The sequence below is a fragment of the Salmo salar genome, chromosome ssa11 (assembly GCF_905237065.1).
Source record: "Salmo salar chromosome ssa11, Ssal_v3.1, whole genome shotgun sequence".
NCBI lineage: Eukaryota > Metazoa > Chordata > Actinopteri > Salmoniformes > Salmonidae > Salmo > Salmo salar.
This window is the reverse complement of record NC_059452.1, coordinates 25,062,369-25,088,230: the sequence shown is the minus strand read 5'-3', so window position 1 is coordinate 25,088,230 and position 25,862 is coordinate 25,062,369. Positions and strand designations below refer to the sequence as shown.

General features: G+C 45.9%; 1 pseudogene; it reads right to left on the bottom strand.

Annotated features, from left to right (window-relative positions):
* Positions 1-5,860: 5,860 nt before the first annotated feature.
* On the bottom strand, positions 5,861-25,742 carry LOC106562325 (exostosin-2-like; annotated as a pseudogene).
* Positions 25,743-25,862: the final 120 nt, after the last annotated feature.

Below are 25,862 nucleotides of genomic sequence, written 5' to 3'. Positions count from 1 at the left end.
GTGTGAGCGTGAGAGAGGTGCACAGCAGTCCTGCTGGGGGCTACAGGGTCTGGGAGCACCAGACAGGCTCAGCTCTGTTTGCAGAAGGATATTCAAAGTGGACATGCCATTTCCTCCCTTGGCATTTCCTCACCTCACATTTCCACCAAGGGAGTTACAGGAAAAGTGCCCTCCAGTCCCATTGCCAGAAATAACACCCAGCGGCAGCCTTGAACAGCAGAGAGGCAGTGTAGATTATATAGACAGTTTTTGAGGGAGGATAATAAAATGGTGACTAACGCCGTCAATGTTGACCACTGTCTCTTTTCATGCAAAGCCTCACTATAGTGGGATGGTATTCTCAATGGAGAACCTTTGGTGCTTTTGTTAGAAGTATTACTTTCTCTCCACACAAAATAAGCCGTCAGTCAGTTTTATACTGGGAACCCCAGGTCTTTTTCCACTTGGAAAAGACTTGTGAAGTGAATCCCTGTGAAACAGTTTGTTGAGGCAGAGGAGGGCTGTGAATTGGCTGCAGGTCATGATGGACTTGGGGGAACATGTACTGCACAACTTTATTCCATCTCTCACTCACTGTTTATTTTCCTCTTGGAGAGAGCCATCAGTAGGCACTTAGCAGCTCCACTCTGTTCCAAAACCAATGTGCTCTTATGCATCTCTCAGTCCCATATGCAATGTATGGCCTTTCGCTGTTAGAGATACATGTAAGTTCAATGCTGAATTTCCTGACAGTGTGTAAGGAACGTGGAGAGGCTGCGTCCCATGAGAGAGGTGTCAGAGTAGCAGGCTGTCATAAAGACTGGATAGCACTCTAGCAGAGCTCTGAAAGAGCTAAGCATCTAGCAGCCATATACATCTGCCCTGCCAACCCAGTGCAATTCACTCTGCTCTCAAGACCTTATTTCCATGTTTGTATCAACATGATCACTTTACCAATGACAGTAGAGATATGTTGTTAGAAATGACTCATTCTCCGCGGTCTGCTGTCCTCCTGACAGCATTAGCATGACGACTTGAGTTGAGCAGGCTGAATTTTGAGCCTGGCTTCATTAACTTCTTGGCATGGGGTCTGAGCAGGACCATTTCAAGAAAAACCACCAGCATGCCAGGATGAGGATCCGATTACAGCCCCCCGGCAACAAACAGATCGCCCCTCCCCCTCCCCCCGGCAACAAACAGATCGCCCCTCCCCCTCCCCCCGGCAACAAACAGATCGCCCCCTCCCCCTCCCCCCCGGCAACAAACAGATCGCCCCCTCCCCCTCCCCCCGGCAACAAACAGATCGCCCCCTCCCCCTCCCCCGGCAACAAACAGATCGCCCCCTTCCCCCCCCTCCCCGGCAACAAACAGATCGCCCCCTCCCCCTCCCCCCGGCAACAAACAGATCGCCCCCTCCCCCTCCCCCGGCAACAAACAGATCGCCCCCTCCCCCTCCTCCCCGGCAACAAACAGATCGCCCCCTCCCCCTCCCCCCGGCAACAAACAGATTGCCCCCTCCCCCTCCCCCGGCAACAAACAGATCCCTCCCCTCATAGTCCCCCGTCCCATCCCCGTTTCGTCCCTGGCAACAAACAGATCCCCCGGTCCCACCCCTTATAGCCCCCCCAGGCAACAACCGGATCCCCTGTCCCTGCACCTCAGTGTGGACATGGAACAATGTGGGGGCCAACTGTATTCCGTGCTTTCGATGGCTCCATGTCACGATTTGCGGAGGTGACAGAAATAGTAGACGTGTTCCATTATCTTATGCATTATGGGCTTTCTGTTTTCCCAAGGTCCCATTTGGATCAAGTCAAAACAAAAGGTCTCATAGATTTGAAGTCAAATATGATACCCCATGCACCTTAAGCGGAGAATCCATCTCTAATTCCCTAACACAAGCCTCATTATTTCCCTTTTCACTAGGTAGCTCTGCTAGGATATAGTGTTATGTACGATCCAGGATGAACTGTCAGCATCTACACTAGGAAGCTCTGCTAGGATATAGTGTTATGTACGATCCAGGATGAACTGTCAGCATCTACACTAGGAAGCTCTGCTAGGATATAGTGTTATGTACGATCCAGGATGAACTGTCAGCATCTACACTAGGAAGCTCTGCTAGGATATAGTGTTATGTACGATCCAGGATGAACTGTCAGCATCTACACTAGGAAGCTCTGCTAGGATATAGTGTTATGTACGATCCAGGATGAACTGTCAGCATCTACACTAGGTAGCTCTGCTAGGATATAGTGTTATGTACGATCCAGGATGAACTGTCAGCATCTACACTAGGAAGCTCTGCTAGGATATAGTGTTATGTACGATCCAGGATGAACTGTCAGCATCTACACTAGGAAGCTCTGCTAGGATATAGTGTTATGTACGATCCAGGATGAACTGTCAGCATCTACACTAGGAAGCTCTGCTAGGATATAGTGTTATGTACGATCCAGGATGAACTGTCAGCATCTACACTAGGTAGCTCTGCTAGGATATAGTGTTATGTACGATCCAGGATGAACTGTCAGCATCTACACTAGGAAGCTCTGCTAGGATATAGTGTTATGTACGATCCAGGATGAACTGTCAGCATCTACACTAGGAAGCTCTGCTAGGATATAGTGTTATGTACGATCCAGGATGAACTGTCAGCATCTACACTAGGTAGCTCTGCTAGGATATAGTGTTATGTACGATCCAGGATGAACTGTCAGCATCTACACTAGGTAGCTCTGCTAGGATATAGTGTTATGTACGATCCAGGATGAACTGTCAGCATCTACACTAGGTAGCTCTGCTAGGATATAGTGTTATGTACGATCCAGGATGAACTGTCAGCATCTACACTAGGTAGCTCTGCTAGGATATAGTGTTATGTACGATCCAGGATGAACTGTCAGCATCTACACTAGGTAGCTCTGCTAGGATATAGTGTTATGTACGATCCAGGATGAACTGTCAGCATCTACACTAGGAAGCTCTGCTAGGATATAGTGTTATGTACGATCCAGGATGAACTGTCAGCATCTACAGTGGGTCAGAAACCCTTTCCAAATGACGACTCAGATTGGATCCAGTTTTACATGGCAGTTCAAGCCTAATGCATGAACATACTGCTGACAACATGGCTTGTCTCTGTGTTTGGAGGTGCTCCTCTGAGGTTTGGAGATGGGGCCCCTGTGCTCTCATAGGCCGCTCTAAGGGGTTGCTGGGAGGGCGAACGGGCCGCGGCGTTCCGGTGTTCTGGGAAAAGGACAGTGCACACAGCTGCGCTCAGGGGATAAATGCAAAACAAACATGCCTCGCACATGCTTCCCCTCAGCTGTCATGGCTCCGTTTTCAAAGAAGCCCCACACTGCACTAGGGCTCTCCCTCTCGCTCCTCTGGCCGAATGCCTGCCCCTCCGGCACTACGGCCATACACAGCCGCACAGCCAGGCTGCAGCCTTTTTAATTAACACTGGGACATCTGTGGACAGGGATTCTTTCTGGGATTGTGTGACGGAACAGACAGAGCCGCCTGTGGCCCTGTGCTTCAGGTTGGCCTATAGCTGTCTCTGACTAGGGCTTGTAGGGTTTACAGTGCTGGGTTGGGTGCTTCTCAGAGCTCAAACACATGAAGCTCAGGTTGACACAGAGTTGATTTGTTTACCTTTTTCGTAATGTTTTTGAAAACATTTTAATTTCTTTATTTATAGACATATTCTGTTATCTGCAGTTCTCTATTGATTGAGAAGGACAAAACCGAAAGCTGCAGAAACGTACAAGCCCATATGAAGCCTTCTTGGATGAATCACAGGTTAATATGTAATTATTCTCTTTCTCATCTACCCTAATCGAGGCACAGCTTGCCTTAGGGCCTTAACTGATCAGATATGCAGAATTTAAGTAGTTGCGAAACGGCTTGTATATCAGCTCATCCTGTTGTAGCCTGCAGGGGTCCCAGTCTGTCCCTCGGTGATGATGTCACCTTTCACACCACCCCTATCATTTCTAATACTACTGAAGCAGGGCAATAAAAATAAGTAAATACTTATAATATAAAACTGTGTGTTGTGTGTGCATGTAAAACATTTTTTTTTTTAATGTAAATTGGACTGATTTACAGTAATTTACAAAGACCCTTGAAATGTTACTAATTTGATGTAAAGTATTGCTTTATCTTTGTGAGATTCTTGTGGGTTGATTTTTGAGTGATCCTTCTGAAGGGGCTGGGTGTTCTTGGTTTGTTGAGTTTCCAAGTATTTTGAAAGGTTTTTGTGGCTTTAAGCTATATTGTACGGCTTTTTAATAATGATGGTATACTTTTACTTGTGTTTATGTTCTCATATATATTTTGTGTGAGTTACTATAGTAAAGTAAGTTATTGCACTTACATAATATTTTAGAAAATTGTTTTACAAGCATTGAGAGCAAAACTGTTGTTCATCACATACTTATTTAAGAAACACACACACAAAACTGCAACAACTACAAAAAAATGTTATGGATAATTGAAGTGCAGCTTCAATTGTCACGAGTAATTTCATATTGTTCCCACCAATTCTTTAAAGGTCCAGTGCAGTCCAAAACGTGATTTTCCTGGTTTTATATATTCCACACTATGAGGTTGGAATAATACTGTGACATAGTGAAAATGATAATGTCCTTTTAGCGTAAGAGCTGTTTGAAAAGATTGCATGAAATGTCAACCTGTTGTGGTGGGATGGAGTTTTGGCCTGCCTGGTGTCAACACCAGGCGGTACAATTAGTTAATAGACCATTAAGAGAGAGAGTTACAACCTGCTCTGCCAATAACAGCTGGTGTTCAGTTCTCCCCTCCCCTCCCCACTCAGACCACTCCCAGACAGTCCTAGTTAAATTCTTGCTTGAGAAATTGCTCTTTGCTAAGAAGTTATTTTTGCTTCTTTTTGACCATTTTAATTTAAATCACAGTAAGGTACTTTACTATTACCATGAAATAATTGTATATTGCGATTAAAAAGGCTGCATTGGACCTTTCAACAATAAAACACATTTAGTCAAGGAGGTCAGCGCTCAATATACGACAATCTTTCTATGCTGTTGTGTGGTGGGAATGATGCTACTGCAGAAGGATTCCTACTCTCATGGAAAGGTCCTACATTTAAAGACTGGGATGTTTTTAGGATGGCAACTCTCAGAGGATTCATTAAGAGTAGCAGTTTTCACAATGTCCTGCAGCAATGGGTAACATGTGACTGTAATAACATGTGTGGAGATTGAGATTCTGGTGTTGTTCTGTTTTTACTGATGTCTATATAATTAGGATGGAGGGGTGGGAGGGCCATCAATAAAAATCTAGAGTGGAAAAAAAGAAACACGTCCATCTTCTTGCATTACATATCATCTACCTCATATGTTTCATGATTGCATCAGTGACAGCCTAAAACCCCTCTGTATTTCAGACATGAGGGCTGAAATGAGATCGCGCAACCCCCAAGAATTTCACGCTAATTGAAGTCGACAAAAATACTAACAGTGCCCTTTTGAACTGCTGACATTGTACAGGGTGGATTAGGGAGCGTATATTAACAGGTGACAGGCGAGGCTGAACAGTGGTGCTGCACACGGCCTGGCTGTCACAACAGCCCTGGTCAGACATGGGCTTTCACCAAATCAGAATGGAGGACAGAGAGCGTGACAGACACAGAGGCCTGCTACTGCTGCCTGTCATGAGAAAACCACTCCAATAAACATACATCGTCTTCCACGTCTAGAACACTTCCGATGACATCACTTTTTTCAACTTCCTCTGTTCTCCAGTAGCTGAATTTCCTCTTCACCTCAATTCATGCACCTTGGTTGGAGTGAGGCAGTACCATTGTTCCTTTCTTTAATCACAGGCCAATAAAATGGCCATGAAAAACATCTTTATTTAGCATGTATTTCTTTACAAAGTCATATTTATATATATTTTGGGACACATTTATCACAAACAACAATCCTTACACAAGTAAAAAAGAAAACAAAGGCAATATTGACATGTTAAAAAGTGTGTGCTGACTTGAACTTAATGCTTAGGACATTCCTTTAGAGAGATGAGCAAGCCTACACAGACTAACAGAAGCCTAAAACAAAAAGAGACATCAGAATTGGGGAGTTGTACATCCTGGTGCCTCCATCTCCATGAAGCAGACAGTCCAATGTCACCGCATCAATTACAGTAGCTTCCCTCCTATACCAGACTAGATGTTACTTCAATAGTTTATATATTATGCAGCACAACACTTTAAAAAAGGTAATTCAAATGTCCAGATACTGGTCGTTCTTTTGAAAAGTGTTAGCAGTAGAACAATTGGCAGTAAATATATAGTGTACATATTATTTGCGATATATCCTCTATGCAGAGAAAGCTGACCATACACCTCTGCAGTGCTCACACTAAACAAATAAAAATAGCTCATGCCATTAAATTACCTTAGACAAGAAGCCCCCTCTAACACTACCTTGTTTTTCCATATTATTTATCATTTGAAAAAATCCATCAGTTCGAGATAAATGACATGGGATATATTATGTATATGGGTGTTCAACATATTACTCATCCCCTCGCCCCTGTGCTTGGCAGACAGCAGCATCAGACAGCGGTCCTGACTCACCGTGCTACATTAAAATGTAGCACTGCTGTGATTTATATACACTGATCCCAGATCAGCCAAAGAGCCCACGGGGCCTCTGGCTCAAATACAGCAGCAGTGGACATACACAGACTAGTCATCTCTCAGTCGCACAGTGGATTCATCATCAGCGCACAGTGGATTCTGTCCAGTCAACCAATGAGCACACACATCTCATCTCTCACCACTTCAAACCAGTATTTAGGAAAGGAAACAATACAGGCTCCCAACCCCACCCTACAGAGACCAACAACAACCTTCCAGATAGTTCTATATGGACAGAGAAACTCTTCTATGTCTCCCCTGAACTAGAAGATGCTGGGTATGTATGGGTGTCAGGGCCACAGCCCTGTCCGGTCAGAGACTGCCGATGTTGGGGAAACTCTTTAGCTTCTCTGGGAAGTCGTCCTTGTAGAGGACTGGGTCTGCACGGTGTTCCACTACCTTCAGGGGCATGGTGCCGAACACCGACGCAAACTTGTTGATGCACTCCGATCTGGGAAAGTGTACAGAAGTTACCGGTGTTAACATTGAGGCAATCAACCACAGAAGAAAAAAACCACACGTTCAGATATTGTATGTCCACTACTACCTCTACCTGCACTCAGGACACTTGAACTTCTTCCTTGGGGTCACCTAAATGGAACCAGGACAGTGACCTTTACAATCTACCATTCCGCCATTGCTACACAACTAAAAAACCTACAGTACAGAATCTACTGTGTGGTGAGATCAAATCCCTGTGCTGATGAGACAAGTCTATAACCGGCACAGTACTGCTTAAAGGGATACTTCGGGATTTGGGCAATGAAGCCCTTTATCTATTTCTCCAGAGTCAGATGAACCTGTGGATACTGTTTTTATGTCTCTGCGTGCAGTTTGAAGGATGTTGCTAACTAGCTTTAGCGCAATTGCTAGCATGCTAGTAAATACCATAGAATTACAATCATTGTGCTAATGCTAGTTAGCATTGGCTTGCAAAACTACCTCTAACTTCCTTCATACCGGAGACAGAGACATAAAAATGGTATCCATGAGTTCATCTGACTCTGGGGAAGAAGATAAAGGACTTCATTGCCCAAATCCCGAAGTATCCCTTTATGTTGCAGTTCTCTAGAATGTGATAAACCCATTAGATAAAGTCATGCTAGTTGTGACAACAGGTCCAGCAGTGGTTGTTGCAGCAGAGTGTGATTGAGGGCTGTTGCGCTGAGGGAGGATGCTGTGCTGCTGTATACCTGAGTGGTCATTAAAAGGCCAGGGCATGCTGCTGTATACCGGAGTGGTCATTAAAAGGCCAGGGCATGCTGCTGTATACCTGAGTGGTCATTAAAAAGGCCAGGGCATGCTGCTGTATACCCGAGTGGTCATTAAAAGGCCAGGGCATGCTGCTGTATACCTGAGTGGTCATTAAAAGGCCAGGGCATGCTGCTGTATACCTGAGTGGTCATTAAAAGGCCAGGGCATGCTGCTGTATACCTGAGTGGTCATTAAAAGGCCAGGGCATGCTGCTGTATACCTGAGTGGTCATTAAAAGGCCAGGGCATGCTGCTGTATACCGGAGTGGTCATTAAAAGGCCAGGGCATGCTGCTGTATACCTGAGTGGTCATTAAAAGGCCAGGGCATGCTGCTGTATACCTGAGTGGTCATTAAAAAGGCCAGGGCATGCTGCTGTATACCCGAGTGGTCATTAAAAGGCCAGGGCATGCTGCTGTATACCTGAGTGGTCATTAAAAGGCCAGGGCATGCTGCTGTATACCTGAGTGGTCATTAAAAGGCCAGGGCATGCTGCTGTATACCTGAGTGGTCATTAAAAGGCCAGGGCATGCTGCTTGCGTGCCGAGGAGAAACAGCTGTATGTTCATTAAAGGGGTGATGTATGGCCTTCCTCCGTCTTACCCACCCCACCAAGCCGTCTAACTCCAGACTGGAGATCAGTGCTGAGGAGGACGTGTGGGGTGGGGCGGGGTGGGGGGGCTAGCCTACTGCAGGCACAGAGGGAGGGAGTAGGCATTGCTTTGACGGTGGGGTGAGTGAGCCCTGGTAAGCTTAGGAAAACAGTCGGAGGGGGAGCGGCAGTCAGTGACACCCAGATAAGAGAGGTTAAGGCTGGGCTTTAGGGGCGGTCTCTGCACCTGGACACGGTCACTGCGTTGGGGAGGTATCAGGGGACACAGAGGGGTGAGAACTGATCAGAGACAGAGCCTCTGGCAGGACAGGACTGGAAGAAAAATATTTCTGCCTTCTGGGACATTTCCACCTCTGTGGAGTTGGAGTTATGGGGCGGTCTTCAGCTTCCTGATATGTGATGCATGTTGTAGTACTGCTCCTAATGAGATATTAACATAGCTCCATCCCAAATGGCACCCCATTGACTAGGAAGTTCACTCATTTGGACCAGGGCCCATAGGGCTCTGGTCAAAAGTAGTGCACCATTATAGGGAATAGAATGCAATTTGGGATGCAAGCCATGGCTCTGGTGAACATCCAATATTGAATTTGACCCCCCAAGGACCTAATGTCAGCATAATGGGTTGGTAAGACTTGTGTTCAGGTGGTGTGAGAATGTTGTGCACTGTTCTGTACCTTTATGGGTCTTTGCCAGTGATGTTGGCCACCAGGAAGTTCATGGCGATATCCTCACAGTTCATATGAGCATCCACCCAGTTCTTGATGTCTCCTGGCATCTTGTAAGTGTACAGGTAGTTAAAGTACTGGAAAGGAAGGAAGCCAGTGTCACTCAAAATCAAAATCAGCAAGCAGTGGAAACTACATGCAGATAAATATTGAAATACATTTAAAACACTTGTCATCCTACTTACTCGTGATATGATAAATGAGTCAAACCTCTGAATAGAGGGATGTGTTTCTCAGAAGTATTTGCTTTAAATCAAAAGGAAACTTTTGGTTGACAGTGAGACAGATAACCTATGACTTTTCCCTCCTCTCTCTGTGTGACCTAACCCTGCCCCCTCCACATACTGGGCCTGGCAGGGGGACAGAGGGAGGGGCTTCTGTCTGAGGCTAACCTTGTGGTAGAAGGCTGCTCCAGTCAGAACCATAGACACCTCGTTGGTGCCTTCGGACTCGTACTTCCACATCTCGTGGTCCCATAGGTGGAGCCGACCCAGGTACCCCACCAACCGGTCTGGGAACTCCCTCCACTGAGGGGCAGGGCGGGGGAAAGAGACGGTTAGACACAAATTACAGGTTTTCCAGGAATTTAGGGAAAGTTCCAAGTTAATGGAATTAGGCAACACTAAAAACATTCCAAGTCGCCTCCTTTCACCTTCTTCAAGGTAGTGCTAGAAGACCGCCATCACTGAGATACTTTGAGCCCCAAGGTTCACTCTAAAGAGATGAAAGCTACAGGCCCGCTCTGTGATGGGCAGAGAAGTGTGTGGACACTGGATAACAGAGCCCAGCAGCCTGTCCCGCTATTAGACCCAGCGAGAGGCAGTAGAGCCAGACAGCCTTCCTTCCCCACAGCAACCTGACTCTCATTTCATGTCATTATCCTCAAATTGTCCTCAATTGTCTCAATAGGTCCTAAATGCCTTCAGGTGAGTGCCAAGCTGGGCTGTAGGCATGGACAGCATCAGCTCTGGCCTGTCACCGTCCATCACATCAAACATATCTCCAGCACCCGGCAGCCGCCTCACAAATACCACTACTGGAGGCTGACTTAAGCTCCCTGGATGAGTTTAAACTCTGGGGTCAGCACTAAGTGGCCAGCGTTTACCTGCCAGTATGAATGCACTAAGCCCAAGGTCAAACATTTGGGGTGATAACTCCCAGGCGAGATACAGGGTATCCTCTCTCTCACCTCGTAGCCAAACTGCAGTTCGTCAGACGTCAGCATGATGATGTCATCGTCGATGGCCAGCAGTCTCGATCTCGTCGTAGGGGAAGAAGCGGTTGCTGAGCTTGTTCTCTTTGGTGGGCATCACCTTGAGAGGCGCGGCAATCTTCGGCCATAGAGAATCTAACCGAGGGACAGAGATCAAGAGAATATGAGTGATAAACCTACATTATACAGACAGGTCATAGAAAATCCATTCTATCAATGCAATGGAGGCCTTGGCAAACAGGTCAGTTAGCATTGTGTGCTACTTCAGAAGCTGCAAGACATTAAGTAAACTGTGAAAATTACTTCCACACATTCCAAATCTGACAGTATATATTGCATCACCCACCTACACCTAAGACATCAAACCAGACTGCCAGTTTTCTAGGTCAAACTAACATCTAGACTTCAGTTGGAGAGGAGAGGAGTTGGGTTGCCATCAAGGGAGACATTTCATAATGGCAATCCTAGTGGAAAAGTACGCTAGCAGTAAAACTACAATCACTGACTCGAATCGCTACGCCAACTTGAATCATGTGCAAGCCTGACCACAACAAGATTCCTCTCAAGGCAGAGCAACAAAGTTAGCTTTTTTAAAAGTAGTGTTTAGTGAGCTTGGGATGTGTCCATGGCACGGAGCAGAGTCAGACAGATGGCACAGAATGTGTCACCCCATTAAGGCTCTAACTGGGGCCTGACGAGCAGGCAGCGCTCCCAACTGACCGACGAGCTCTGAACGTCTCCACACTAAACTGGCAACGGGAGCACTGCTGTGATATATTCAAGCGCTTTCTTCTCTCTCTTTCCCCCTCTCTTTTCCAAAGATGAGCTGGGAGATGAGTGCAGTGCAGGGGGAGAAAAGAAAAAAAAATCACCAAAACAAAGGTTATTAGCTTAGCTCTGATTTAGCCTGGCCTTTTCTTTTGGTATTGGTTTGAACACACAAACTGAAACAATGTCTTCTGGAAGCCCATCTACTTTGCTTCTCATTTTCGGACTTTCTCCTGGGCTAACCAGGAGATGCTTTCCACTACAGAGAAACAGAATCCTGGTGCAATCCCCATCTCTCCTGTAGTTACCTCTGTCTCCAAGCTCTGCAGCTCCATAACTGTCTTTGACCGATGTGAAAAACAGGTTTCTTCAGGTCATAATGCGAAGATTTTATGAGTGAACAAATAAACTATCAAGTTAATCATGACAACCAAACACAGTACAATCTCTGTGCATGTCAGAAGCAGAAGATAAAGTCCAACATAGAATTGTATTTTATCTTAGTACTCCAAGACTTAGGCTGCCAGCAGCACCTTGTTAAAATGCCAAACGTGCAGGACTTGAGGCGGCAGCTGAGGGCCGCTTGAAATAAATACAATCAGGCCTTGAGGATGAGGAGGAAATACGTCCTCATCCCAAGCAGAGGCCCCGAGTTGACCCATGAACGGCCCCTTGTTAATTCTAATGGGTCACAAAGCTCCAGCCAGGCTCCACTGACGCCTCTAATCAAAGGCTACGCTGGGCCATTAGAGTGAGCTTCAAAGTGGCCCGCTGCTTCATTACATTACACAACTCTATGCAGAGGATAGATTTAATTCCCTGCTCTCTCCCTGCCGTCCCCTGAGCTGTCAGTGTTAAGGGGCGCCATAAACAGCCGCATACCTAATGGCCTTGTAAAGAGGAATCATTAGAGCGAAAGCCACAATAAATAATGACTAATATCAGCTTACTGTGAAACATCTCTAATGGGCTCTAAATGAGGGCTGTGGCAGGAGGACAGACAGGCAGGACTAGCAGAACACTGCACACTGTTTGATGAAGTGGTGTGTGTGTAGTGGACAGTATATCAACATGAATGAAAGGCCTCTACGTCGTAGGAGACCTGTTGACGTCGGAAGGTTAAAATGAGGTGGCTGCTGCAGCACCGAGTGGGGTGGGTAGGACGATTTCTTTCTGTGCGACCGGCGGCAACATGCCACGGAGCTGCTCCAGTTTCCTGATTGTCAACATGAAGCAACACCAGAGAGAGGTTTGGCTCCAGCCTCGAGCATGTCATGCTTTTCAGTGTCTAAACTTATGGAGAGATGGGTCTTGGCTGCTGAAGCTGTTATCACTCATCTGGTACACATCAAGAGCTCCATTTTGTGTATTAAACCATGGCATGGTGAAATAACCTTCACTTCTTCTCACATCAAGTTGGCAGTTAACATGGAGTGTTCAGCCACTTTCCCATTCCTTGTCTGTATCGATCTGCCAACTTTAGTCAATCTCTAAACAGAGATAACATTTTTTTGGACTCTATGGTAGCTATGAAGTAAGGCAATCTGACAGAAAACTAATATCCCATCTGAACATCCAACATAGCATCATCGTTGTCACTGAAAAGGTTAACTCCTGAAAACTCCTATTGCTGGTGTGCTTGTTTAAGGGTAATATTTGAATCAATAATGGGTTTAATGAACAGTATGGGGAAGGGAGGGTCAGAATCAGAGGTGTATTCACTAGAAACCAAACAGAAGAACATCTACCTAAATGGAGAGGGACTACCTGAACCTGTCCAATAACAAACTTATTTTAGATTCAGCCCCTCAAAAAAAATATATTTTGCAAAACGTTACGCTACGGTGTGTGCTAATGAATACAGCCTAGGACTCACCATCAGGGGGACTCTTGTTCGGGTTGTTCCACACCACCAGTAGCTTGGCCAGGCTGGGAACCTTGGAGATCTCCGTGATGACCCGGAAGAGGCTCTCGATACGGTCGTAGGTCAGCACCACAGCAGTGAACCCTGGGGACCTCGGTGGGATGAGGCTGGAACACTCGACCACTTCTACAGAGGACAAGAGACCAAAAAGGTTAGAATCACTCTCTCCTACAATGCAGACGTATGCCTAGCTAGCTTCATCTGTCTGCCATCCTGGCCCGCATCATGTTTTCATCGTGATTTAAGCTGCCATTCCATTGCTTGATTCAGCAGTGAAGTCACCTGCAGTGATTTCCATACAATGGTTTTACTAGGGAACAGGAATAATCTATGAATTCATTTGAAAGATTAATAGACTCACAACCAGGAATGCCAAGCACACTAAAAGTGGTCTGGAAGTGGTCTGGAATGCCAAGCACACTAAAAAAGGAGCAGTAGCTGAGCTGCTTCAGGAGCACAGCTTAGAGAGTGTGTAAGACAGAGACAAAGAGCTCCACCCTCATCTCAGGTACATGTGTAAGTTGAGTCCACACACTATGACTTGGAAGTCTAGGCCTCTCCTGCTGTTTCTACACTGCTGCTTTGAGATGTTATGTGACGTTTTGTCATGAAGCTCTGGTGAGCTCCATGCAGCAGAGGTCCAGATTAGTTTTAGTGGGGCGGGAGAGAGAGGGGGGGCAGGGGAGAGAGAGAAGGGGGAGGCAGTGGGATGCAGGCGACGGTGTCGGCGGCTGTCTACTGCCAGTGTGGGACTTGGCTCCTCTTCCTGGCCCCGTCTTAAAATGGCCCGTTAACTCTGGAAGATGCACAGACCCTAGCCTAGATCAAGTGACGCTGTAAAAGAAAATACTGGCAGTCCAGAGAGCCCTCTGATGCAGTGACACACACAAGGAGACATATATATATATACACACACACACACACACACACACACACAAAGAGACTTAATCCAGACCTCTGAACTAACATATAGACAACAACTGACATTTTGAGTAATGCGATTATAGAAGAGTAACAATATGTCAACATGCGACACAGAGACTCACTGCAGCAGCTTAAAGTGCACTACGATGTAGGTTCTCTCATCTACAGGGCCAACTACAACGCTCCCGTTCTCTGTTAGCAGGAGCATTATGTTGACTGGATGATGTGGTTTTAACCCTTAATTAACTGTCAAACATCACAATAGTAGCATTCTCAAATAAAGGAGGTTGCAGCTGACTTAATCACCTGTACCCAAAGGCCCCCCAAAGCCTCCAGACCTCCACTACAGACATGTTCTAGCCTCATAGGGAGGGAATGGAGATTTGAAATAAAACTGTGGGCTTCTTGAAGTGCTTCTCTGTTCTGCTGCAGACAGGTGGCCACAAACAGACTGGTGTTTCTGTGGCTCTTCCAACGGCGTCCACCATATCCATCGCCATAAACATGGTCACCCCATATACCCTACATCAGTCAGTCCTCACCAATAAAACAACTCAACTTTACTAGCAAACGGAAACTTCTCTGGGGTGGTGTGACACTGACATACAAGCAGAGGGGGAAATAATTAAACTAACACAGTGACACAAGTGGTGAGATGAAGAGAAGAGGAAAGGGACCACTTAAGTCATTTGTCAGATGACATAAACAAGATGAAAGAAAGACAGCCACTTCTCCAATGTTAATTAGCCCAGTTAAATTGAGTTCACTGGTTACAATGATCAATTTACACAAAAACGGGAACATGCAGCCATTTGGGTGATTCAGGCTACACGTTATTGTGGTGGTGTTTGGAAAAGTAGATTGACGCAAATCATTGTAAACATAGAGAACATGGCATTTGAGTGTTTGACAAACACAGTGTTTTCTCCTCAATAACAAATGAATTCCCATAACAAAGTGGAAGTAACAGCAGCTCCAGTGATGACTGGAGACAGGTCCATCTAGCCAGCAGGGGGCCTTTGATTTGTGTGGTGTGTGTGTGTGGTGTGTGTGTGTGGTGTGTGTGTGTGTGTGTGTGTGTGTGTGTGTGTGTGTGTGTGTGTGTGTGTGTGGTGTGTGTGGTGTGTGGTGTGTGTGGGTGTGTGTGTGTGTGTGTGTGTGGTGTGTGATGATTTCCTACCAGGGATTCGGAAAAGCAGAGATAGTGCAGCCATCACATCTTAAAGAGTCCTGATATGAGCACATTCACAGTGCAGGCTTCGTCTGCTCTCTACCAGTGAAGGAATCGTCTGGCCAGGTTTCTTGGCCCATTTAAACCACTGAACAAGCCCCGACTTAGCCTATATTCAAACGTTAGGTGTCCTCTAGTGGTCAAGGTCAAGCTTAAAAAATAATCAGTTGCCGTTTCCCATAGAATATTCTATGAATATACTATGAAAGGCGTAATTAATTGGACCGACACCACCCTTTTTAGCAAACCACGGTGCTGTGTTTAGTGTGCACCCAATTGCGGATAGCGTGTTCACACCAGTCCAAACTAAGGGAGAAAACACGCCAGAGCTCAGAAGAAGAAAACTCTCCAAACCAATCTGATATGAAAGCCCCCTAAGGTACAAAGTGTCCTAACCTTCAGCCACCTTTCAGAGGCTGAACAGGTGACTACCATGGATTACCCGTTTCATATCTTACAACTATGCCCACGGCCATACAAAAAGCAGCCCATCTGTCCCTCCCTAGCCTGAAAACCCTTCTAAAGGCACTGCTACTAGCAGAGAGCCTGTGAAATGGGCTTTCAATTATGACCCCGAACGAAGGATACAGAACAGCAGAGAGAAAAAAAACTGCTTGATTTATTTAGTGTTCTGTTCCAATTCTGCTCGACGTGTTTCCACTGAATACGTAGAGATAGCACTTCTCTAGCACTGGAATGGTAATAGGTCTGTGGCCCTGCACAATTAACCTCATGAGCAGGGACTGAGACAGCAGACCTAAATGACGACGATTGGTTGGGAAAAAAGACAGACAGGAGTTTCTGACAGAGAGAGGTGGGTAATGTCAAGTGTAACTGTTGATTAACCAGCTACCCGCCCCGAAAAAAAGGCCACACTGGCTGTGATTGAGCAGTTGGCTTGAGTAGAAAGTAATTAGTCCTGAAGTCTTGAAGAGCTTTGAATTACTCTGAGAAGCCAAGTGTTGTAAACATACCTTCAGTCAGAGTAACTTGACTTGTTCAGACCAACATAACCTGACTGGCTCACATATCACCACCCATTGGTAGGACTGGGTAGGGCTGTCCAATAAGGAGTAACATGGGCACAGACAGGACAAACAGGACAGACAAGACAGACAAGACAGACAGACAGGAGGGCGGAGCTGCATGTGGTGTCTTTGGGGACTGCAGCAGATCAGGCTGGGCTGATTAACAGCCCCTGAGAGGTGGTAGCTGAGCCAAGCTGTCTGCATCCCCACACTCCTACAACCACAGAGAGGTTACACACACACACTCCTTAAACAGTGTTCTCACACACATACACAATGACTCAAACACTAAGGCATGTATTTTTCACCACACTGGAGGCATCCTCCCAGTGCAGAACTGCTGACACAAACACACTGGCTGTTTCAGCAGTACTGGGTGTTTACCAAGCAGCCAAAGACCACTAGGCTACATGTGTGGAGAGAGGGACCTATAAAGAGGAAGCTGTCCTGCCACCCAGCCGATACACTGGGAAAGACTTACCAGGGAAAACTGTGTCATATCTGTCACTGAGGGAGTCAGTCACTGTGTTGTGAGGCCAGCACATCAATACCACACACTGCAGACTGTAACCCCCATAAATATGACTCGTATGCCTAAGAAGACTCAGTGGTTAACCACAGTAAAGTACAATAACATTATTAGTGGTGTAGGCTAGAGGGGCATAGATTATAGCCCTGTACGGGCAGCATAGGGGTAGATGCGGTCATTAATGATCTGAAGCGTTGTTATGCCAATGGCCTTCATGGAGCTGAAGTAAGCGTCCCAGAACCAGCGGGCCTGAGGAGAACAGAGTTGTTAAGGAATAAAAACATATGGTCTGGACCCTGGAAAAAGAGACAAGCTGTCATGAACTTCAACACACATTCAGAAGGCATCCCAGTGACTGGAGAACAGGAAGGACTGTTCTAGACAGTTAGAATCGCTAACATCATCTGTCCTACAGCAGGCCAAGACCTTCTACAGCTCACCTGACTTTCAAAGCACAGGGCAGCCAAATATCAACCTGGCCAGTGGTTCTAACCTGTTTCTGTTACTGTACCAACTGAATTTTACTCTGCCAGGTCAACCCCTGAAGTACCCCCTCATGTGCATTTTACCATTAGGCCTGTGGTCCCATGAGTCTTCTAAAGTACATCTTGTGGATAGACCAGGGTCTAGTAAACCTGGTTGGCGACCCCTGCTTAAGGCCCATTGGGATACATGTTTGATCCAAGATGTATGCAAACTATGTACACATCTACATTTAGTTGTGCATCAAAAATGTATTTTTAGTCACTTCACTACCAGTCCATGGTAACAAGGAGCATTACGATGCCAGAGGGGAAGGTGTAGCCTAGCAGTCAATCATATTTCAATGCAGATGTTACTTGTACAACATCCCCAGGCAGCACCCCAGATTCCCTGGTGCTCCCCTCCCACTGATCCATTAAGAGACAGCTATGGAGGGAGAGGAGCCCATAACAGTTAATGATCCTTACAACAGAAATGTCTCCTGCCAGGAGTGACCCGACTCCACCTCAGCAGGTCCTAGGTGACCCTGAGTGCAGCACTCTTTAACAAGCACATGGGGGAGGTCCATACTGGACCCCTCAACTCCAACTGACATTTGTCTCGTTAGCCAGAGCACACCCTAGAAACTCCTCACACAGCCTGAAACTCAAGATATTAATAGCATATTTGTTGGGTGAGAATAAGACCCCAGCTGAAGACGTTCTCCTCTGTTTTGGATTAGGAGCAGAGGAGGATCAAGCGACAAATAGACAACAACAACGGTGCACAAAATGAAAACTGCAACCCAGAAAAACACAGTGATAGCATTGGCTGCTACAGCTTAGCCAATGAGCCAACCGTTTTGCTAGAGCTGTGGTAGTCTTGGCCTGGCTACAGGGCTCTGTCCTTCCATAGCAGTGGAGCAGCTTGTCCTGGTGTTTTTGTTGTCGTATGGTCCAGAGAGCTCTCAGCGGCACATGAGAAGGGACCAGCCCCCACTCCACACCCGTAGTCCCCTTTAACACTGGAGAAATACAAAAACAGCGTTTATTTTTATGGAGGGGGTGAGGAGTATTCAAAAAGACTTTCTAATCTCAGGGGAACCCAACGGCCCATAAATCAGCCAGTGATGAAAGTTTCCTTTCCGACCGGGAGGAGGCAAAAAGCAAACTGCTCCGGCCTAAGAGGCCCGCCCCGCCCCCTCCCAGCGCCTGCAGGAATTTTTATGAGGGAAGACGAGACTGAGTCACAGCAGAGAAAAAAGGGCAGAGCGGTCTGCTTCACTGCAGCACTGTCGTTCCCTTCCTCTAACATACGGCGCTGGGCTAGGCTAGGCTACGCTGGGCCTTCCTCTAACATACGGCGCTGGGCTAGGCTAGGCTACGCTGGGCCTTCCTCTAACATACGGCGCTGGGCTAGGCTAGGCTGGGCCTTCCTCTAACATACGGCGCTGGGCTAAGGAGGCTGAATTCTCTGAGATGTGCTTGAACTTGGACCATAAACAACATCCATCAATTCAAAACGGATTTGGCTAATCTATGCTACTGCAACTAAAATAAATGTAATTACTTGCGCCTCTTAATAAGATATAAATCTTGTAAAAGTAAAATTGTCGTGGTGAACAATTACTTAGCACAAACTTGCTTAGGAGGCCATTGTAGTATTACCACGATGACACACAACTGATCATCAATAGTGGTTCCTGTGGAACTGAGAAATCATACTAGAAGACAGACTTTCACCACCAGGGTCAAGGGAACAACCCAGTCTACCATCTCTTTCTCTAGCTATACTCTGCTGTCCGACAACTCCTTTTAGACAGGGAGGCTTCAGACAGGATTACATTGGGCTTGGTACTATAGCTGCAGCCCTGTGATTGACAAGTACTCATTTCAGCTGTACTGATCTAACAAAGCATGTATTCTATTCCTAGGGTCTGACACAAACAAGGCTCAGAGGAAAGCCTCAGGTGACCACCGCTAACATTTAGCAGCTGTTAAGCACTTAGCTCACAATTTGGGACCGATGTGGATGCTACCACATCAAATGTTGAAATCATTTTTTTTCTCCTGAAATGATGCTGCTGGCTACTGATGGATTAGGAGTTTTACATTTGACCTTAGTTGTGAGGCCCTGTATAAGTGAGACAGAATGTCTCCTCAATTATCCAATTATCATTCAATTTAGGACTTAGTAAATCATACAGATAGTCAATCAAAGCTGACATGGAGTCATCATGAGTAAGGCTGTGTTATTCTGATCTTTTTTCAACTAATTGGCCTTTTGACCAATCACATCAGATCTTTTTCACAGCTGATGTGATTGGTCAAAAGACCAATTAGTGGAAAAAAGATCAGCATTGTGTATTTTAGGCATGCTAGCCATATGGTTAGAGAACTTTTAAACCCATAAAGGACTGAAGATGATAGTGTGGAATTCAGAACCGCTGAGGAAGTAAAGACAGTTAGGCCCTCTGTTGGACAGTGAGTAAATACTTCACTTCAGCTCTTCAATAAGATCAATCAGCAAATACAATTATGTTCCTACAGCTCTTATAAAAAAAAATTAAGAGAAGAAAAAAATACATCATTTTGCACACGTCCAAATGAGTTAGAGTTGACAATGTGTTGTCTATACTACTGACAATGTCAAGTCTTTATGGGGGACCAACTCAGTGATTCCCAGCGTCCTCTCCTCTCCAGTGAATGTGAGTGAGGAGTCTCTCCAGATGTGGACTGATATGGAATGGGCTCTACGGCGCCCCATAAATCCTGGATAAGATGGGCCTTTGTGCTCCGGCCCTACCCCACCCTTACACGTCCTGAGCCCGGCTCCAACACCCTCCTCCCATCAGTCCTGCAGGGGCCACAGGCACGCACACAGCTGTGACATACCTACCTACGCCTCACGTTCCCTGGCTTAAGATGTACTCACTACTCAACTCAGACCAATATGATTTGGTTGTATTCCTCTGATCTCCAGTGAATTCATACAATGTTTATTATCAGTATTTGTTTTACTCCAAACAAACTACAATCCTTCCCCTTATCATCAGTCCTCATCTCTACTGAGAACCTTTTCCTGACAGGAAGACAACTGATTACACATCTCATAACTAAATTCCAAGCCCTAGACAAGACAGACTGACAGAGAAACACTAAGAGCAGTGGATAAGCATTTCAGATCCACACAGCTACAGAGACAGGAGGGGGACCCCAAGGGAAGCCATATTCTAGGCTTGGCAAATGAAACAACTCCAACAGGGTCTCTGAGCTGTGGGTCTGATATGTCTGTTTGGCCAGTCTAATTGGTAAATGGACTAGCGTTGATACAAGGGAATGAGAAACAGCTTGGACGTGCAGAGCTCTCTGAGGGCTTTCACTTCTGTTTATTGAGGCTCAGTTGGACCAGTGAAAGGAGGGGATTTGTCATTGATTTGGCGCGACTGAAACTAACACTGTATAACCTTTATAAGAGCTTTTTAATCAAGATTGGGAACATGACAAGACAATCCAAACAGACAACAGGACAGAAACTCTAGTCCTAAGGGCTCATTACAACGTGTCTGTCTCACCCTTCAGTCTGCCTGTGTTATGGCTTCCATTGGGCTGACAGTGAGGCCCGCGTCTCACAAGCACACAGGTTGGAATGGGAGCGTGAAAGTCACAACTCTGTTGACCCCGTCTTCACACTAACTTAACCTGAGAGGGCAGGAGGTACTTTCTCCTGAGGTGTATTCATCTGGAAATAGACTATTACTACAACTCTATAAAGAGTGCCCTATATGTACATCTAAAAATCCCCAGGAAAGGGATTCAGTCTATTTGAATGTTAGCTGAAGAAAAGATGTGATCTGACTGTCACCTGTCTTTGCATCTCCTCCACCTGCCTGTGAGGGATACTCTTCAAGATGGTGTACATCTCTGGGAGCTTCTCCTCTGGAATGAACACAGATGCCCTGTACAATACACACACACAAAGACAGAAAAATGTCACTCAGTATCAATGGCAAACACGGCCACTGGCATTAAACTAGATCAGAAATCACAATACGAGCTCAGAAAATGTAATGCAGAGATACGTGTTGGAGTGAGATCATGAGCAGCGTCTTTAGCGTACCTCTTCCAGTCGAGGACCTCAGAGAAGGATGAGTCTGCTAGGATGACAGGGACACAGCCAGCCTGCAGCACATCACTGAGTGTGGCCTGTCCCAGCCGAGCCCCGCGCAGCACCACACAGAACGACGACTCCTGGGGAACACAGATTACAACAAGGTATTACAATATCATAGCCATATCAACTGTACATGGTTTTATGACATAGCCGTCGCCAAACTAAGGAAGCTTAGACGGGTCAAAAACAGACTAACACAATATTAGTGGGCAGCTTGTGTTTGGTCAGTCTGATAAAATGACTGCATGAACTGTCGAGGTTTGCTCCCATATGGAAGAGTTTAGGGTGGGGAGGGTAATGTCACGGTGGATCAATTACAGACGTTAAAAGTATACAAGCAGGCAACCTAAAATATTATTCTAAAATACAGGCATCACTTATAGCGAACCTTTCCACTGTCAGAGGTGGAGAAGGGGGGAGGGGGGTGCTTTCACTGAGATACTGCCACCCCACCCCTCCACCCCTCTAGGCCCTCTCCTTGGTGGGACGTCTCCCAGATGTGTAGCTACGCTGCACCCATACCAGATGATAAGCGCACTTCCTGTCTAGACAGGCCAGAGACGGGCTGGAGATGCACTCTGAGCAGACAGAGAGTGCAGAGAGGCACACTGGTTGACTGCCACAGGCATTGTTATAGTTTCCCAGGTATACTCTGCATAAAGTTACCCACATAGATGGACTGCTAACTCTTAGAGATGACCTACACAGCTGAGCAGAGCCCTCTAAATGCATTTAAGTCAGATCTGCATGGCCATTATCAATGTTAAACATCAATTTCCCCCTAAGCTGTGTAATGTCTACAAGTGTGTGTACATGTTAGTCTAAATGGTAGTAGGTCTGTGTGCGTCTCACCTGGAGGATCTGGGGGTAGTTGAACACCTGGCCCTTGTAGCAGCGTTTCCTCGCTGAGGCGGCTCCCTGAGATAGGTTACTGCACTTGTCCAGGAGGAGCAGAGCCTCCCCGTTCTCCTCCTTCAGCCTCTCTAGCTCTGCCCGGTACTCACGGAGGATGGCCGTCTGAGATGACAGAATGAAGTAGCGCCGGGGCCTGCAGCCGGGACACCATTAGAAATAATGTAAAACTCTGTGACTGATGATGGTGACTCTAAAAGATAACTTCCCAAATGTTCCCACTGTCACATGAAGTGAGGATGCCTGTTGTCTTGCTTGAGGAACTGATAAGAGCCCTATGCTATGTGCTGAAACGGGGTGGTGGTGTTGCTGCTCACCCAGGCTGTCTCTCGGGCAGCTCCACGCCTGCAGACAGAGGGCTGTACACAGGGATGCTGACGTCATAACCCTGCCTGTAGGTCCACATGGAGAAGCCTCCCCCTGCAAGCAGAGCCCTATAACACACACAAAACAAACACACGTATCCAATGTTACACCACTGTCACATAGGCTTACATAGTTAAGACAGAGAGAAGAGACAGCTATACAGAACTTTGCAGCAAGACAATACATGACAGATGTGCATATGCCCTGGCTGTTTCTTGTCATATCTGCTTAACAATGCTAGAGTAACATGAAGATTGAGAAGTATTCACATGGACAAAAAGAGGCTGCCAAAACCTCATCCTTTTGGAGATCTGTGTATGTAATAGTTATATGAGAACTGACGAACAATCGTTATGGAGTCCTACCTGTGGATGCAAGGACAACCTCACTCACACACACACTGGCCTATATATACACACACAGCTGGTTCTGATGAGACCCCACGCCAAATGGAGCACAGCTGGATGAGCCCAGGAAATTCCCTACAGCTCCAGATAAGTGTTCATCGTCTCAGGGCTTTTGGATCATAAAACCCACCTTTTCCACCCAAAAGAGCGAGCGGCCAAGAGCAAGGCTGGGAAACATGGCCTCTCTCTGTTGCAGTTAATACCAGGAGATTAGGCATGTCTGCCTGCTCAAGGCCGCTAGAGGTTCTGTCATCTCTGGACTACTTTTAGGTTGTACTTTCATCTTAGCTGAATATTTTTCAAGCCCCCCTGTAATTATATGCAAGTACTGTAGTTGTGCTGGAGATAAAATATGAAATTGAATCTGGATTATCTAGTCAAGTCAAACTACAAAATATGGAGTGAAAAAACTAATTTAATAAAAACTATGAGTCAATTTAACAAAAATAAAACATGTATAAAACTATTCTTTGAACATATCAGACTAAGAATATGTAAAGAAAACTGAAAGCTAAATTAACACCATGCTTCCCCCTAGTGGTGTCTTGGTAGAACAAAATGCACCTAGCAGTATCTCTGCTAACAAAAACTGATCACTCACGCTGGAGTAAATATTAGCTGGAAGTCAAGGTTGGTTGATGAACCAAAAAACAAAAATGTGAGTTTATCCACCGATATTCATTGTAATTTACTTTCATTTTTTTCTGTGCTGGGTTTATTAATGTTTACCTGTCTCTTGGCACATCAAGGGCTGTGTTGTAGTCTGGAGGTCCTCCAGGTAACATGTTGAACAGAAGGTGGTTCATCCCTTTGTCCCACCTGGAAACGAACATCTTTAGGGGTCAAAAACCTACAAATGTGTGCACTTAGATATCTGAAATAGGCTCATAGATCAATGTGGTAGATGAGAGCAGGGAGAGGAAGAATGACAGAGGGTAAAGAAGGAGAGAGAATTACCAGCTTCGGGGTGGAGGAGATAACAGTGCAACCCGAGCAGTGTGCAGGAAAGGTTACCTGGGGAGCATGGCCAGAGCCTGGGCAGTCTTCCGGATGCACAGAGAGTTCTGATTGAGTACATCAATAGAGGGCACGAACAGGCATGCCCTGGTGATGTCATGACTGTAGAACTCACTGTCGGAGATGGCACTGAGCAGGTCATTGTACTCTCGAGACAGGCCTGTGCTGCTGATTGGCACTCCTACCTCATCCACAAAACGCTGCAGAGATAGATGTACACCTGCCAGACAGGCACAGTCATTTCTGATGGTCCACTTTAGCTGCTGTTGGATATATAACATCCTTCAATCATGTGGTTCAAAAGACAAGGTTCAGAGACTAACAATAGCAGATGAAACTAACTTCACGTATCTGTAATTTGTGACGTGTGATGGAGACTAGGCGCACCTTGATTCTATTCTTAGGGTTGTAGCTACATCGATACACATCAAAACAAGTGTGCATTCTGCAGCTAAGGTCCCCTCTCTCGGGAATAGGGTTGGAGACAGGCAGTCGGACGAGAGATGCATCGTGCACGCTGCGTCGGTCCAGGCTCCAGTCTGCCGTTGATTCGATGGAGTGTGGCCAGAACTGGAACATCTCTGTGGCGATGAGTCCCAGCAGCACCACAGAGAACAGGGTGATGTAGTAGATGCGGTGCTTGGTTTTCATCTGTGGAATCAGAGCCGGCCCTGTGAACTGTACTTTCCAGACATGCACATGCTGAGCCTGACCATTCAACCACAGAGAGACAGAGAAATAAATATGGCTCCTGGTCCGTTGACACACTGCCAGGGAATGTATCAACAGTCTAAAATGGCTTCCTCTCCTAGAGAAAATGAAGCCATTTTGGACAACTGTTACAGAAAGAAAAAAACAAGTTCCTGTAACGTTACTTGGCCTTGCCTAAAAGAGCCAAGCAGGTCTCTTTATAAAAAACTACGTAACGACATTAACCCAGTGACCGCTTACAACACTAGCTGTCAATCAAAGGCATTCTGTGAGGTAAAACGAGCTAACGACAACAGGCTAAACTGAACAACTATCTAATATAACTTAAATACTCTGGCAGCAAACTCAATTTAGCTAACCAGACTGGTTGGTGAGTTAGCTATATTGACGTTCAATGAAAACTTAATAGATTCGCTAAAACCAACTAGTTTAGTCGGCGTTTATTATAAAATACCAACTATATATAGTGTATATAGCTAGCTAACATCACACTTCTCATGATAAACTGAAATCTTGACAAGTAAAAACAAGTATCCAGCTAGCTTCAAGCTTAGCTAGCTAGCAGGTTTAGGCAGCAGACTTCGATTTGATCAGTACATTTACCATCACGCTTGACCGGTGCGAAGTCGATCACAAACTGTTCATTCATTCCCTCTTCTTAGCTAAGCGGCAAAGCAATAATGTATAGTTTTATACATTTAACGTTAGATAGCTAGCTAATTAAACGATATTGACGTTATCGTGTGAATAATTTAATTTCCGGAAGTGGAACTCTTCTTCGCCTGTCAGAAACCCGTGGACTACTCTGCATGCACTGGCTATAGTGCCACCTACTAAAGCGGAGTATCATCACACCCACCCAGTAGCATATAGATTTCTTTCACAAGAGACAGTATAATTCAGTGGAGAAAAACTGTCTCTTTAACTTGATTTGTGA